General features: G+C 39.8%; 1 pseudogene; it reads left to right on the forward strand.

The window, feature by feature from the left end:
• The first annotated feature begins 393 nt into the window (after positions 1-393).
• Positions 394-18,210, forward strand: LOC101246447 (ATP-dependent helicase rhp16-like; annotated as a pseudogene).
• The last annotated feature ends 26 nt before the right edge of the window (positions 18,211-18,236 follow it).

The raw sequence follows: 18,236 nt of genomic DNA on the forward strand, positions 1-18,236 counted from the left end.
AAACATACATATATCCTTAGATTCTGATTACATAGAGAGAAGTGATGAAGGTATTCTATATAGCTTTTATTTTTTATGTGTATATTAATATTGACATTTTTATAGCATGATGAGACCTTTTTTTTGTTGATGCATGATACCGATTGGTTAAGCTAAGACAAAAGTTCATACACAGAAATAGGATGTGTATTGAATAATTAATTGATCACGGTTAATTATGTGAGTGTTGATTCAACCATCGATGCATATGAAGCGCAAGTTCGTGGAGTTTCTAATATTGATTTAACTACAGAAGAGGTTTTGCCCAATATAACACAAGGAAGGAAATCCTATAGACAAAAGGGTAAACATAGTATTAAAATAAATGAAGAGCCAGTAGAAGAAGATTGAGTAATGAATGATGTTGAAAAGGGTGGTGACCATGTATTTGTGTGGCAAATATGGGAAGAAGAGAACAATAGGTGGATGGAAGAAAACCATACGCTTTATCTAGACCACTTTATTCATAATGAGTTTATGAGTAAAATTGCCGAGCAGCCATCTAATTTGATCATTCCCTTGCTAAGGTACCAAAAAGAGTGGTTGGCTTGGGCATTAAATCAAGAAGAATCTACAGCTAGAGATGATATTCTTGCTGATGATATGGGGATGGGGAAGACTATTCAAGCCATGGCTCTTGTGCTTGTTAAACGTGAAATGGGGCAGGCATTTTCTGATTCCAATTTGCTCTCACCTTCCCCTTATATGCTCCCACCAGTGAAAGGAACCCTTGTTATATGTCCAGTTGTTGCTTTGATTCAATGGGTCAGTGAGATCGACCGCTTTACCACTGTAGGAAGCAACAAAGTTCTTGTTTACCATGGTGCCAAACGGGAGAAAGATATGGACAAATTCGCAGAGTATGATTTCGTTATCACTACCTACTCCACAATAGAGACTGAGAATAGGAAAAATATCATGATTTTGCACTCTATGAAGTGGAATCATATTATTTTAGATGAGGTAATCATTATTTAACTAGACCCAAATATTTGGTTTTGCTTGATATGCTTCACTTGAGCCACGAGTCTATCTAAAAAAACCTCTATACCTTCATAAGGTAGGGGTAAGGTTGTGTACACGTGACCAACCACTCTACAATCACAAGGTAGCTAGGGGTGTGGCTGTTGTATTTATGCTTTTTCTTACTGATAAGTCTATTGAAAGTTCACAGTTGTTGGTTTTGTGTGAGATATGTTAAACTTCTTGGTTTCCCTATATATTTTTTGGTCTGACGAAGACCTTTCATCCATAATTGTCTAACGGATTGCACTTTTGTGACACAAGCCCATTGTGTGAAAGATATATGCAGCAACACTACCAGAGTTATTCTTGCGCTAGAATCGTGTAAGAGAGTTGTACTCACTTGTAAGTTCTTGTGATTAATTTTCTTTTGTGGGCAACATAATTAACATCTTCATTCTCTGAAATAAATACATCCTTACTTCTGCGCCGATCCGTTTCTTGCAAATTAATCCTGACTCGTACTACTTCTGTAAAGATTGTGATTGTAGAGCTCTCGACCACAACTAGACTTAAAATCTTATTTTTTATCTTTGCACCTAACTTAGTTGGAGAGAGAAACATATAGCTGAAAATTTGTTTTATTTGGTCATTTTCACTAGAGGTTTTGTCGTTAATGTTTCTTCCTTGAGTTTTTAATTTTATTTTTCACCTTTTTGAAATATCTTGTTTGTTCCCACATTGCCACCACAAATATAATTGGCACTTTTCCTGGTGGAATAGAGTAAGTCATCAAGTTAATATACTTATTTTGGTGCTTTATGTTATTTGTGATAAAAAAAAATGTTTTTTTTGACACAGAGCAATTGATACATCTTATATTTCTGGTATACTGCCTCGCCCACACAATTTCAAGGAAATCATAGGTTTGGTAGAGATGCGATGGTTTTGTTGAAACACAAAATTTTAAAAACGATAATAATAAGGCGTACTAAAAAGGGAAGGGATGTTGATCTTACACTTCCTCCAAGAATTGTAAGTTTTTTTTCACATTAATGTAGTGCTAGAGTTGTTAATTGTTTTTTCTTCTCTTTAGCATGTTACTGATTTTTGCATTTTGGTTACCTTGCGCACAGATTCTTTGGATGCTAACGAAGAAGACTACTACATATCACTGCGCGAAGAAAGTCGGTTAAAATTTTATGCGTATACAATCTATTTTTGTCATTATTTATGCAATTACTATCTTGCTTGTTTGAAAGTCATCTTGGCATTTTTGTTGCTCTCCATTAGCTACTTATGGTTACTTCATATTAAATTTGTTTTGACGACATGGATCATGGTCTTATTTTTTAATGTTGTTTTTTTCTGGTCTTTGGACTTCATTCTTGCGTGATATATGTTTAATCTATTTTCCATGTGTTAAATAATAGTGAAAAAATATAAAAATTACTTTTCTTGAAAATCCTGAAAACTGTCCATTTTACACCTTTTTCATGAAATATTAATGCTCAAAATAGCTATTTCACCTTCTGAAATAGTAAATAATGAGAGTCACAATAGCGGTACATTATTATTCTTCTTATCAGTATATTGTTTCTTCCTAAAGTATTTTGGTGCAGATACATTCATGATGGTACACGTTGATGAATAACTATGCTGACATTTTTTATCTACTCACACCCATGAGTGGAAATCATTGTTTTCAATATGGATTCTTCTTAATTATGTATTGACACCTACTTGTATTTGGTTTTAGTTGTAAATAAAAGCTTGTGTAATACGTTCATTGTTAACCTTCAAACTAATAATCTAATGTTATTTTATTTCTTAAGAAGATCTATAACAGTACTTCTACATTATGTCACGACCCAAATCCGGGCCGCGACTGGCACCCACACTTACCCTCCTAAATGAGCGAACCAACCAATCTAAACCTTAACATTTCAATGTAATATCAACATAAAGTAATGCGGAACACTTAAACTCATTAATAAAATCAATAACTATTATTATTCCCAAAATCTGGAAGTCATCATCACAAGAACATCTATAATCAAATTACTAAACTAAGAGTATTCTAGAAGCTAAAATACATGAAAAGCTAGTCCATGCCGGAACTTCAAGGCATCAAGACATGAAGAGGAAGATCCAGTCCAAGCTAGAAGCATTAGCTCGCCCTGAAATCCGGAGTGATGAAGACTGGCTAGAGTTGCGGTTGAGTTGAAGACGACGGCACGTTTGCTGCACTCAACAAATAAACAAGAAGAAAACATAAAAGTAGGGGTCAGTACAAAACACGGGTACTGAGTAGATATCATCGGCCAACTCAAAATAGAAAACAGTATGTATTAAGCAATATCCTAAAATAAACTAATATCCTTAGCATGCAACATTTACAGTTACCATGACCCTTGGTTACAACACCAAGCACATCAATGAGGACTCACACCTCCTCATCATACTCATTTGGGAATTCAGTTCATTAGATTGAATATATTAACATATTTCAAGATTCATTATCTTTATTCCCCTCATGTCGGTACGTGACACTCCGCTCCTCAATATACTATCCTGGTGTCGGAACGTGACACTCCGATCCTCATTCTATCCTGGTACCAGAACGTGGCACCCGATCCATATTCTATCCTGGTGTCGGAATGTGACACCTGATCCTCATATACTATCCTGGTACCGGAACGTGGCACCCGATCCATATTCTATCCTGGTGTCGGAATGTGACACCCGGTCCTCATATACTATCCTGGTACCGGAACGTAGCACCTGATCCATATTCTATCCTGGTGTCGGAACGTGACACCCGATCCTCATATACCATCCTGGTACCGGAACGTGGCACCCGATCCCCTAATCTCACTACTTTCGTTCATCAAGCCTTCTTTTATACCAAGGCATGATCATTAACAAAGTAGATTAGGGTTTCTTTTCAAGATTTGGGATTCAATAGCTTCATCATGCTTATTTATTCATAATTACATAATCACATCATTCATGCAAGCATACAATTAAGCATATAGAAGGGTTTACAATACTACTAACACATATCATTCACTATTAAGAGTTTACTACGAATAGCATGAAAACCATAACCTACCTCCACCGAAGAATTGAAATCAAGCAAGTTAATCCTCAAAGCTTGGTGCTTTCCTCTTCTCTCGATCGTTTCTCTCTCTCCCTTCTTGTTCTTCCTGTTTTTCTTATTCCAACCCTCTTTCTTTTACCCTAATTAACATATAATTAAGAATAAAAGATGGCAATAATGCCCCACTAATTAACTTAAGGTTACCTCTTTTAACCCCCAAGTAATTAGGCTTATTAACATTAACCCACTAACTTTATAATTAAGGCAAGAATAGTCAAAAACGTCCCTTAAAACGTATGAAGAAATCCGACTCAGACTGGGATTGCGCAACCTGTGACGGGCCGTCGCGCCTGTGACGGGCCATCGCGCCTGCGACGGTCCGTCCTGCTGTCCGTCGCATAGTTCAGAAACTTGATTTTGGGTGAATGGCCTGTGACGGTCCGTCCTGCCACTCCGTTACGAAGTTCAGAGAGTCGATTTTCAGTACCCAATTTCAGATTTTCTAAGTTTTTTGAAACGAGACCCTGCGACGGTCCGTCGTGCCCATGACGGTCCGTCGTTGGGTTCGTCGCCTCAGCCTGTTTTTCCTGAAATAAAATATGCTGCTCAAAACGACTAAACAGGTCGTTACAATAGATACCAATTTACCCATCGTTCGTCCCCGAATGATCACAAGAAGGAAAACAAGGGCGAAAAAGAGTACCTGAATCTGTAAACAGATGTGGGTATTTTTCTCGCATATCCGCCTCCTTCTCCCAAGTGGCTTCTTCAACGGGTCGATTCTTCCATTGAACTTTGATAGATGCAATCTCCCTTGATCTCAACTTCTGAATTTCTCTATCTAGAATGGCAACAGGTTCCTCCTCATAAGACAAGTTCTCATCAAGCAAAACTGAATCCCAACGGATAATGTAGATTCCATCCCCATGGTATCTTTTCAACATCGACACATGGAATACCGGATGTACTCCGGACAGCCCTGGAGGCAAGGCTAACTCATAAGCCACCTCTCCTACTCGCTTAAGTACTTCAAATGGTCCAATGTACCTTGGACTTAGTTTACCCCTTTTACCAAACCGCATCACCCCTTTCATTGGTGAAACTTTCAACAAGACTTGTTCACCCTCCATGAACTCTAAGTCTCTAACCTTTCAATCTGCATATTCTTTTTGTCTACTTTGCGCCGCTAGAAGCTTTTCTTGAATAGACTTCACTTTCTCTATCGAATCCCTCAAAAAGTCAGTACCCCAAGGCCTAACCTCAAATGCATCAAACCAACCAATGGGAGACCTACATCTCCTACCATACAATGCTTAAAATGGAGTCATATCAATGCTTGAGTGATAGCTATTATTGTATGAAAACTCCGCTAAGGGTAAGAAGCTATCCCAATGGCCACCAAACTCTATCACACATGCACGAAGCATATCTTCCAACACTTGAATCGTTCTCTCAGACTGACCATCGGTCTGAGGATGGAACGCAGTACTAAGGTCCAACCTAGTACCCAATTCCGCATGCAATGTTTTCCAAAACTTAGAAGTAAACTGCGTACCTCTATCTGATATGATGGATAGTGGAACCCCGTGCAATCGCACCACTTCCGAGATGTAAAGTTTGGCTAACTTCTCTGCATTGTAAGTCACCTTGACCGGAATGAAGTGAGCAGACTTAGTTAACCTATCAACAATTACCCAAATAGAATCAAACTTTCCCAATGTCTTTGGAAGACCAACCACAAAGTCCATTGCAATTCTCTCCCACTTCCATTCAGGAATGGGCATTCTCTGAAGTGTTCCTCCGGGCCTCTGGTGTTCATACTTTACTTGTTGACAGTTTGGACACTTGGCAATAAAGTCAACAATATCACGCTTCATTCTACTCCACCAAAAGTGTTGCTTTAGGTCATGATACATCTTGGTTGCACCCGGATGTATAGAATACCTTGAACTATGAGCCTCTGTCAGAATAGTGTTGATCAAATCATCGACGCTGGGTACACATACCTTTCCCTTGATTCTCAAAACACCTTCCTCATCGATTTGTGCTTCCTTAGCCTCATCTCGCAATACCTTATCTTGAATTCTGCGCAGTTTCTCATCATCAGACTGTCTTCTCTTAATCTTGTCAAGAAAGGAAGATCTTGCCTCCACAGAAGCCAACAATCCTCCCTTCTCATTTACTTCTAATCTTATCAAATCATTAGCTAGAGTCTGAACCTCTCTAGCCAGTGGGCGTCTAGAAGCTTGCAAGTGAGCTAGACTTCTCATGCTTCCCGCCTTTCTACTTAAAGCATCCGCTACAACATTCGCCTTCCCCGGATGATACAAAATAGTGTTGTCATAGTCTTCAGTAGTTCCATCCATCTCCTCTGCCTCAAGTTCAAATCTTTCTGATAAAGACATACTGAAGGCTACGATGATCTGTGTAGACCTCACACTTAACCCCATATATATAGTGTCTCCATTGCTTTAATGCAAACACTACCGCAGCCAATTCCAAATCATGAATTGGATAGTTACGTTCATGCACTTTTAATTGCCTTGAAGCATAAGCAATCACACTCTTCTCTTGCATTAGTACTGCACCCAAACCAGAATAGGATGCCTCACAATAAACAATGAAGTTCTTACCCTCTACTGGCAAGGTAAGGATAGGTGCGGTAGTCAACAAAGTCTTGAGCTTCTGAAAGCTTTCCTCACATTCGTCCGATCATACAAATAGAACATTCTGCTTAGTCAAGTTCGTCAATTGGGAAGCAATAGAAGAGAATCCCTTGACAAATCGGTGGTAGTAGCTAGCTAACCCAACAAAGCTCCTTATTTCTGACACATTAGTAGGTCTTACCTAATTCTTTACTGTCTCAATCTTAGAAGGATCCACCATCACTCCTTCTTTAGAAACCACGTGCCCCAAGAAGGACACTGCATCTAGCCAAAACTCACACTTAGAGAACTTGGCATAAAGCTTTTTCTCCCTCAACATTTCCAATACCATTCTCAAATGCTCTTCATGTTCCTTCATGTTCTTTGAGTATACCAATATATCATTAATAGATACGATCACGAAGAGGTCCAAATATGGCTTAAAAATCCCGTTCATCAAGCTCATGAACGCAGCAGGGGCATTCGTAAGACCAAAAGACATCACTACAAATTCATAATGCCCATACCTCGTTCGAAAAGCAGTCTTTGGCACATCCGTTGCCCGTATTTTCAATTGATGATAACCGGATCTCAAGTCAATCTTAGAGAAGACACAAGCACCTTGTAACTGATCGAACAAGTCATCAATGCGGGGAAGAGGATACTTGTTCTTTATGGTTACCTTGTTTAGGTGTCTGTAGTCTATACACATTCGAAAACTCCCATCTTTCTTCTTTACAAACAAAACTGGAGCACCCGAAGGAGATGCACTTGGTCTAATAAAGACTTTGTTCAATAACTCTTGAAGTTGTGCCTTTAACTCTCTTAACTCTGCGGGAGCCATTCTATAAGGGGGTATAGAAATGGGGCGTGTGCCCGGTTCGAGATCGATACAGAAGTCAATATCCCTATCTGGTGGCATACCAGGAAGATCTGCAGGGAACACATCCAGAAACTCACGGACTACTGAAACCGACTCAATCGAAGGCACTTGGGTAGTGTCATCCTTGAGATGTGCCAAGAAAGCTAAAAACCCTTTACTAACCATTTTCTTAGCACGAAGAAAGGAGATGATACGCACCGGATTGGAAGTGTAGTCACCCTCCCACACTAACGGATCTGTCCCAGGCTTGGCTAACGTCACCGTTTTAGCATTACAATCCAAGATCGCAAATTGCGGAGAAAGCCAAGTCATACCCAGAATTACATCAAAATCATCCATTTCTAAGATAACCAAATCTACATAAGTGTTGCTCCCCACAAAGTTCACCAAACAAGACCTATACACCTTTTCAACTACCACAGACTCACCCACCGGAGAAGAAACACGAATAGGCATATCAAGTAATTCACAATGTAAAGTTAGACCATTAGCAAATGAGGAAGATACATAAGAAAATGTGGATCCAGGATCAAACAATACAGAATCCATGCAATCACAAACCAAAAGATTACCTGTTATGACAGCATCAGATGCCTCTGCTTCAGACCGCCCAGGGAAAGCGTAACAATGGGCCCTATCGTTCGTCTGTCCGTTGCCCCTACCTTGTTGTGATGTAGTGGCTCCAGTTTGCCCATCACCTCGGCCGTTTTGGTGACCACCATTTCCTCGACCACCACGTCCTCCAGAATAACGGCCTCTGCCATGACCACCTCTACCTCTAACATTTGGAGGTCTGTAACTCTGTTTTGGACAATATCTCTTAATATGTCCAATCTCCCCACATCCATAGCACTCTCTTGGTTCATGCATAGGTCTCTCAGAGAAGTGTTGACCGGTCGGAGGTGGACCCCCAACTACAGTCTGTAGTGAAGACTGAATTGGTCGGACTGAGTAACTTCCCGAACCTTGTCCTCTAGTGTAAGCACCATTAAACTCACCTCCCTTTCGAAACCTTTTTGATGTCGATGTCGGGGTGAAGTTGTCTGGCTTCACTTCTTCCACTTCTATCACAAAGTCTACCACCTCTTGGAAGGATTTTGCCGTTGCCGCTATCTGTATGGCCGAAATCCGCAATTCTGACCTCAACCCCTTTACAAACCGGCGAATTCGCTCTTGTGGACTGAAACATAGTTGGGTGGCATACCGGGATAATGCACGAAACTTAGCCTCATATGCATTGACCGACATCCTACCTTTCTCTAGGCTCAAGAACTCATCCCTTTTCCTATCCCTCAAAGTTCGGGGGATATACTTCTCCATAAACAAGCTAGAGAATGAGGCCCAAGTCATAGGTGGTGCCTCTATTGGTTGACACTCAATATGTGACCGCCACCACATTTTGGCATTCCCTTGAAACTGATAAGTCACAAACTCCACAACAAACCGTTCTACTATACCCATCTTGTGTAGTAGCTCGTGACAGTCAACCAGAAAATCATAAGCATCCTCCGATTCAGCACCCTTGAAGACCGGAGGTTTCAATTTCAAGAACTTACTGAAAAGTTCATGCTGATCATTTGTCATTATATGCCCAGTAGTCAGACGTGGAAATGTGCCTATGTCCAATGAGGCCTCCATACGAGGAGCCATAGTGGCTGCATGTTGTACTTCTGAAACCGGAGGTGTTGGCGCAGAAAACACCGAAGGTGCCTGACCTCTATCAGACAACCCACTGAGATAGGCGAGAACATGATTGATCATCTCTGGGGTAGGTTGGGGTGGCAATCCCTCATTCTGCACTTGTTCAGTTTCCCCATCCTCCCCTTCTCTTATTACTTCCTCAGTCGGTGGAGGAGTCACTGCCCTAGTATCAGATGGGCTAGGTGCTCGTCCTCTTCCCCTAGAGGACATCCTCCCACGACCTCTACCACGGCCTCTTGCCGCTGCTCTTCCTCGAGCTACAGCCCCAGTGGTTGGCTCAGACGCACCCTGTCCCGCCGGTGCTGGTGTTGGTGTTGGCGTAGTCGTTGCTCTAGTTCTAACCATCTGCAAAAGAGAGTGAAGATGGTCAGATACCAATTCGTATCGCCTAGATACCAATTGGACTCAAGTAGTAGCACAAAAGAAAGAATGAAAGAGTGAAATTTTCCTAAAGTCTTATAGCCTCTCAAGGAAAAGTAAAGGCGTCCCCCTACCGTTCCTTAAGACTCTACTAGACCTATTCTTGTGTGATGAGACCAACGAACCTAATGCTCTGATACCAAGTTTGTCACGACCCAAATCCGGGCCGCGACTGGCACCCACACTTACCCTCCTATGTGAGCGAACCAACCAATCTAAACCTTAACATTTCAATGTAATATCAACATAAAGTAATGCGGAAGACTTAAACTCATTAATAAAATCAATAACTATTATTATTCCCAAAATCTGGAAGTCATCATCACAAGAACATCTATAATCAAATTACTAAACTAAGAGTATTCTAGAAGCTAAAATACATGAAAAGCTAGTCCATGCCGGAACTTCAAGGCATCAAGACATGAAGAGGAATATCCAGTCCAAGATAGAAGCATTAGCTCACCCTGAAATCCGGAGTGATGAAGACTGGCTAGAGTTGCGGTTGAGTTGAAGACGACAGCACGTTTGCTGCACTCCACAAATAAACAAGAAGAAAACATAAAAGTAGGGGTCAGTACAAAACACGGGTACTGAGTAGATATCATTGGCCAACTCAAAATAGAAAACAGTATGTATTAAGCAATATCCTAAAATCAACTAATATCCTTACCATGCAGCATTTACAATTACCATGACCCTTGGTTACAACACCAAGCACATCAATGAGGACTCACACCTCCTCATTATACTCATTTGGGAATTCAGTTCATTAGATTGAATATATTAACATATTTCAAGATTCATTATCTTTATTCCCCTCATGTTGGTACGTGACACTCCGCTTCTCAATATACTATCCTGGTGTCAGAACGTGACACTCCAATCCTCATTCTATCCTGGTATCGGAACGTGGCACCCGATCCATATTCTATCCTGGTGTCGGAACGTGACACCCGATCCTCATATACTATCCTGGTACCGGAACGTGGCACCCGATCCATATTCTATCCTGGTGTCGGAACGTGACACCCGATCCTCATATACTATCCTGGTACCGGAATGTGGCACCCGATCCATATTCTATCCTGGTGTCGGAACGTGACACCCGATCCTCATATACTATCCTAGTACCGGAACGTGACACCCGATCCCCTATTCTCACTACTTTCATTCGTCAAGCCTTCTTTTATACCAAGGCATCATCATTAACAAAGTAGATTAGGGTTTCTTTTCAAGATTTGGGATTCAATAGCTTCATCATGCTTATTTATTCATAATTACATAATCACATCATTCATGCAAGCATACAATTAAGCATATAGAAGGGTTTACAATACTACTAACACATATCATTCACTATTAAGAGTTTACTACGAATAGCATGAAAATCATAACCTACCTCCACTGAAGAATTGAAATCAAGCAAGTTAATCCTCAAAGCTTGGTGCTTTCCTCTTCTCTCTATCGTTTCTCTCTCTCCCTTCTTGTTCTTCCTGTTTTTCTTATTCTAACCCTCTTTCTTTTACCCTAATTAACATATAATTAAGAATAAAATATGGCAATAATGCCCCACTAATTAACTTAAGGTTACCTATTTTAACCCCCAAGTAATTAGGCTTATTAACATTAACCCACTAACTTTATAATTAAGGCAAGAATAGTCAAAAACGTCCCTTAAAACGTATGAAGAAATCCGACTCAGACTGGGATTGCGCAACCTGTGACGGGCCGTCGCGCCTACGACGGTCCGTCCTGCTGTCCGTCGCATAGTTCAGAAACTTGATTTTGGGTGAATGGCCTGTGACGGTCCGTCCTGCCACTCCGTTACGAAGTTCAGAGAGTCGATTTTCAGTACCCAATTTCAGATTTTCTAAGTGTTTTGAAACGAGACCCTGCGACGGTCCGTCGTGCCCATGACGGTCCGTCGCTGGGTTCGTCGCCTCAGCCTGTTTTTCCAGAAATAAAATCTGCTGCTCAAAACGACTAAACAGGTCGTTACACATTAATTGAGATAAAATCATTGAAGCATGGAAATGAAATAATTGATGTTGTTAATGAGTTAAATCTTTCAATATTACATAACTCAGAGATAATAATTTTGTGCTTCATAATTTTTTGGGCTTTCTTTTCCCTTAGATATCCTCCCTCAAGCCATTTTTTCTGTAACGTTTTTCATTGTAAGTTTTTCCTTCACCACTTATATTTTTTCTTCAGTAATGTTTTACGTTTTTTTTTCTTGATTGATTTTGTACTAGCATTCTTTCAATTTGATTAATCTATTTTTTTCTTCATTTCTTTCTATGCTATTTAGTTTTTTTATAGTACTTGTGGGACTACACTACGTGTAATATTATTATTTTTGTTGTCGTAATATTCATTGCTATTCTTTCTATATGATGAAGTGTAATATCTACCCATGAGAACTCCCTACCAAGGCATCTGACAATGATCATTTCCTACTATCTTTTCATTGTCAATCGAATCCACATATCATTTCATTTAGTGGTCGAGTTAGTTTCCATCCATATGTTTTTTGCAGATGTATTTACACCATGATACCACATTGAATTTAAGTTGGCATAAAAGTGGATGCAATATATGGATACGAAAATGGAAGTGCCTATTTTATATTTCTTATTTTTAATTCCATGAATGAAGAAGTACGACGCAAGAAAAAGATCAAGAATTGACTTCATTAATGTCTTGTGACATCAACTTATTTGTTGTTTTTAGCATACCTTGTGTCACGAACTTACAGTATTTGCTAAGACTCCGTCGGCCCTCGACGACTTACTCACTAATCTTTCAAGATCATGTAATTTCAAGGAAGCCTTAAGACTCGGAAAGCTAAGAGAATGCTTTGAATGACTTAGAAACAAAAGAAAGAGAGCTTTGAAGAAAGCTTTTGTATTGCTTTGGAGAATGCTTACAACTTTTCTTGGTTTGCTTGTTTTAAGATTGGATGCCTTGCAAATGAATGTCACCCCCTATTTATACTACCTCCTAAGGACCTAAGTGTAAATATTATTTACTTTATAAGTCCCTCTTTATTTATTCTTTAGTCCCTCTCTAAAAAATTCTGCACATTTTTGGAATTTCTAAATCTTTTCAAGAAAATATCTAAGTTATTCAAGAGAATTATAAGGAATTCTCGAGCCTTCTATATTAGTCTAACAGGTTTTAGAGTTCTCCGCAACCTCTCCACAACTCTAGACCCTTTCGCTCCCATCCGGATGCAAAATTTAATTGTCATGTGGCGGGACGTGACACTCTCCCCCACTTATGTCACATCGCCACTTCATCGGTGACTGAGTCTTGTCTTCTCATACGCGCGACCAATAGTCCATTGACTCAATTAATGCCCTCACGCAATCCTTCAATTGCTTCTTTATCTATTCAAACTCGGCCACACAATCTACCTCCTTCCAAGGAGGCAAGCGCCTCGACGGCTTCTTTGGCATCACGACATTGCTCCCTCTCAGAAGCTTTTTCATACATTGTGGCAAGGACTTCTTAGCACCATTCTCTTCCTTCGAACTTGTAATGGTGGCTAAGAATGTCGTCCCCTTTTTCTTATTGCTTCTCTCAAGTTGCATGGCCGTTAGTCGCACTTTCCTTCCGTATTTGGTGACTTACCTAGGGGAACCATGCATGTTCCTCCTTGCTCCATGACCAGAAGTCGTTGGAGGTAAGGATCGATCATCGCGTGACACGCCTGAAAGAACTCCTTCCCAAGAATTATATCAAATAGATCTAAAGGAGCGACAGTGAAGTTTGTTTTACCTTGCCACTCGCCTAGAGTGATGCTTACTCTATGCGCGAATCCACTCACGGGAGTCAATGGTGCATTGACCGTCCCAGGTTGGGCGTTACTTAGTCTTTAACATAGCCCCAACCTTGTCGCTACCGTCTTGTTCATGATATTGACCTTTGCACCTGTGTCGACCATAGCATGAGCGGGTCTTTCATTGATTATGATGTCGACATACTACGCGACCACATACTATCGTCTTCTCTGGTTTCTTGGTAATAGCTCCACATATTCCTATCAAGCCCAACGGTGTCGTATCCGCACCTTGTTGTTGCTCATGTGCTTCCTTCTTTTTTCGCTCTCGCAGGATAGCATAAGGATCTTCAGCTCGGGGCACCTTGCATAGCCATGCGGTCCACCACATATGTAGCAACCACCTCTTTTGGCAAACCTCTGTCTTTATCTCCGTGTTTCCATGATATCCAGACTTCTTGCTATCGGACCTATAGGTATCATGCTTTCTTAGGATGTGGCCGCTGCTCCTCGCCTTTGCCACGATCTCCCCCACCGTTGTCATGACTACCTCTTATCTCCTCTCCTTTGGCTATGTAGGGCTTCTCGTGCCTGAAGTTTGTCAAAACTTTAGCCTGCGTCATGGCTTCATCAATAGCCCTGACCTGTCTACGATCCAGCCCCGTCCTGGCCCAACTTTGCAGCCCATCCATGAAGTGGAAAAACATATCTTCACCTATGAGGTTGGGAATCTGAAGCTTGAGGATGGTGAACTCTTGAACATATGCGTGAATGCTACCCGTTTGCTTCAGCTCCCTAAACTTGCGCTTCGCCTCATAGATGACGTTGTTAGGGAAGAATGCCTTCTTGAACTCTTCTTGGCATTGCTCCCAAGTGCTGATGATTCAACGTCCCTTCCCTATTTCTGACCCTTTACGCCTCCACCATAGCATGGTCATCTCCTAAAGATACAACACAGTGGTGTTGATCTTACTCTCGTCGCTCTTCAGCCTGTTGCACTTAAAGTAATTATCCAAGTGCCATAGGAAATTCTCCACCTCTTGCGCGTCATGGACACCTTTGAACATAGGTGGCTTGGGAGCCTCGACCTTGTCCTCCATATCTCGGTAAAACGACGATGATCTTCCAACTTCCATGCCTTCCTTGAGTTCTTTCACTTCGGCCTTCAGGGTCTAGATTGTGCTAAGCACTTCCATAAGCTAACGCTCCAAGGAAATGATGGTCTCCTTCGCGTTAAGCACATCCACAAGCCGACACTCCAACGAAGTGATGTCCTCCTTCATCTCTAACTCGGCCCGCTAGCAACCATCCAACTCCTTCCGGATGCTCTCGGTCTCCTCAAGGGTGAAGTACTCAAGGGTCTTGAACTTTTCGTCGACCACATTCATGCGCCAGCTTAATATTTCCAGGGCCTGCCTTGAAACTTCCACCCTTTAGACCCAATCTTCTCCAGTGGTGGCGTCTATGGAGTTTTTGCCCATTTCTTCGTCACTTACTTCTTTAGACGATGGTGGATGAGATGTTAGCGTCTCGCTAGGTGTGGAATCGTTCAGCACCTCCTCGTTACCCTTTTGTTATTTCTTCCCCTTTCAGTTCTTCTTACCACCATCCATACAGACGTTAATGGTGCTAGCGCCCTTTACGTCTCCTTTGGTAGCCATTCCCTTAGTGTCAAACCTCGCTCTGATACAACTTTTTCACGGACTTAAAAGTATTTTCTAAGACTCCGTGTGATCCTCGACGACATACTCACTAATCTTTCAAGATCTTGTAAGTTCAAGGATGCCTTAAGACTCGGAAAGCTAAGAGAATGCTATAGAAGACTACGAAAGAAAAGAAAGAAAGCTTTGAAGAAGTCTTTTGTATTGCTTTAAAGAATGCTTAGAACTTTTCTTGGTTTGCTTGTTTTAATCTTGGATGCGTTGCAAATGAATGTCACCCCTATTTATACTACCTTCTAAGGACCTAAGTGTAAATATTATTTACTTTACAAGTCCCTCCTTATTTACACTTTAGTCCCTCTCAAGAAAATTCTACACATTTTTGGAATTTCTAAATCTTTCCAAGAAAATATCTAAGTTATTCTAGAGAATTCTAAGGAATTTTCTAGCCTTGTATATTAGTCTAGAAGGTTCTAGAGTTCTCCGTAAACCTCTCCACAGATTTAGACCCTTCCGCTCCCATCCGGACGCAAAATTTAATTGTCATGTGGCGGGACGTGACACTTTGCTCTCTTGTTGGATCTCTTGAATTTCCTTGACAATCTATGCAGACTTCTACCTCAAAAATAATGCAACTAGATATGTTTTGCTTATATTTGATTGATTTTATTTTTTATCCTGACCACAGACACTTGATCATCCCTACCTTGTGGAATACTCAAGTACTGTTGTGGATACAAGTGGAAGCACAAACAATGTCGAACAATCATGCGATTTATGTCATGATCTTTTAGAAGATCCAGTTGTGAGTTTCATCATTTTCCCTTCACTAAAATTGGATTTGATTGGATTCATATTTCCAGTACATTAATATTTTGTATATTATATGGTGGATATTACAAATCTTAATGTGTCCATATTTTTTCACACTTACACCTACGATGTCTTTTCAAGGGATATTTTGAATAGGTTTTTCAATCCTTCTTTAAGTGCATGAGCTTCTGCAAATTCTTTTCCAACACTATTCGAAAGACATCAATATTTGCTTTTAGGAATGTGTTTTAACACCTAAAAGGACTACCATGAAACTTGTGGACTTGATGATTTAAATTCTCATACCTTATTTCTTGACAACCTAAGAAATATGCTATGAATTCCTTTACTATTATTCTGTAATTTGAAGTTTATACCTACTTTCCTATTAAATATGCACCTCTTTTGGTAATTGCAGGTTACTTCTTGCAAACATGTCTTTTGCAAGTCATGTCTGATAAGTTTTATTGCAGTTATGAGACAAATTTCATGTCCTTCATGTTCTAAATCATTTACCGTGGATGTCACCACAAATGATGAGAAAACTAAAGCAAAATTCAAAATCAAGTATACTAAAAAAAATTTGTCTTGACAATTTTAAGACAAGCACAAAAATAGAACTTCTGGTATACAATTACTTTTCAATCAATAACTATATCTTATCTTGTTTTTATAGTTTGCTTTATGGTTTTATTTTCTTCTCACAATAAGTGCAGGGGGCTGCAATATTATGGCTTAATCATGTATAATTTTTTTCTTGTGAATATCTTTATTATGGTAGTAAGAGTGTTCTGGTTGCTTGTTTTATTAGTGGAAGAGAGAAGAAATAAGGTTCATGATTAAAAGAGATGGTTTCGCAAAAGGAAATTGTCTTCAGCCAATTCACGTCAATTTTGGATCTGATACACTATTCTTAACAGAAGGTAAGATCTATTTTCTTTATCCCCTTCGTACCTACCCCTGTTGTTGCCATCAGTTGTAACAACAAAAATCATATCTTGTGTGCATTTGGCATTCGGGCACTAGTTGTGTTCAATTAGATGGATCCATGACTATCACTGCAAGAGATTCTGTGATTACAAAATTTACAAATAATCCAAGTTGCATTATATTTCTTATGAGCTTGAAAGCCGGAGGTCATACCTTGAATCTTACAGTAGCATGCATCACAAGTAGATTTTCCTTTCCTCTCTTTGTCAATGCATATTCTACGTTCCTTGATGTGCCACTCTAATCTGTCCCTTTGCTAGGTTTTCTTGATGAATCCTTGGTGGAATGATGTTGTGGAGAGGCAAGCCCAAGATAGAATCCATCGAATAGGGCAGTACAAGCCATTCACCTATGTGCTTGTTTTTTTAACCCAACTATACCAATGAAAAGAGTTAATTGTTATTTTCTAATTTCTAGGATTGTGAGATTTGTGATTGAGAATACAATCGAGGAGAGCATTTTAGAGTTGCAAGAGAAGAAGAAATTACTTTTTGAAGGATAAGTTTCTGCCATGTTCATTGTGCTTGTTGCATGTGAGTTAAGAGAAAATAATTTGGCGTCTTGAATTAATTTTGATATGCTTTTTTACAAAAATGATTTCAAGATAAATTAAGAGAATCAATTACTATTTATGTCCTCTGGAATATATAATATTGGGCTAAGATGAGATTTACTATTTTTAGTTGTCTAGATATTTACAACTAAAATTAAGACATTTGGGCTTGGGGTTGAAGTAGGGTCGTACATCGTTTTATATTCTTTTATTTTCTTAGAAAAGAGAACATGATTATGCATGGAGAGCTCAACTAGGTATTTTATGGTTTCTTATTCATGTAGTTTTTTTATATGTCACAACAATAATCTCTTAAATGTTTTTCCCTCAAATGTGATTTACACATATACTATCATTGGCTGAGTCTGTTTTACACTTGGCTTTCAATTTCCCTCCTTTACTCCGGCACTCCTCCCTTCTCTTTCTGTTGTATGAATTGCCCGATATTGATTTTTTTTTTGCAGGATGGTGGGTGGAACTTATGAGGCCTTGGGGAAACTAATAGAGGCAGACTTGAAATTCTTGTTTGCAACCTAGATCAAATTTTGTTCTGTACTAGGATTAGCAAGAAAGATCATTTGATCTATGTTTAGTTTCTTTCTCGAATCTCATCCCTAATACTCTTGTTTTTAGTTTTCTATGAACATTAACTTTATCATCATGAAATGTTAATTACTATTC

This window comes from Solanum lycopersicum, chromosome 7 (genome assembly GCF_036512215.1).
Source record: "Solanum lycopersicum chromosome 7, SLM_r2.1".
NCBI classification, from domain to species: domain Eukaryota; kingdom Viridiplantae; phylum Streptophyta; class Magnoliopsida; order Solanales; family Solanaceae; genus Solanum; species Solanum lycopersicum.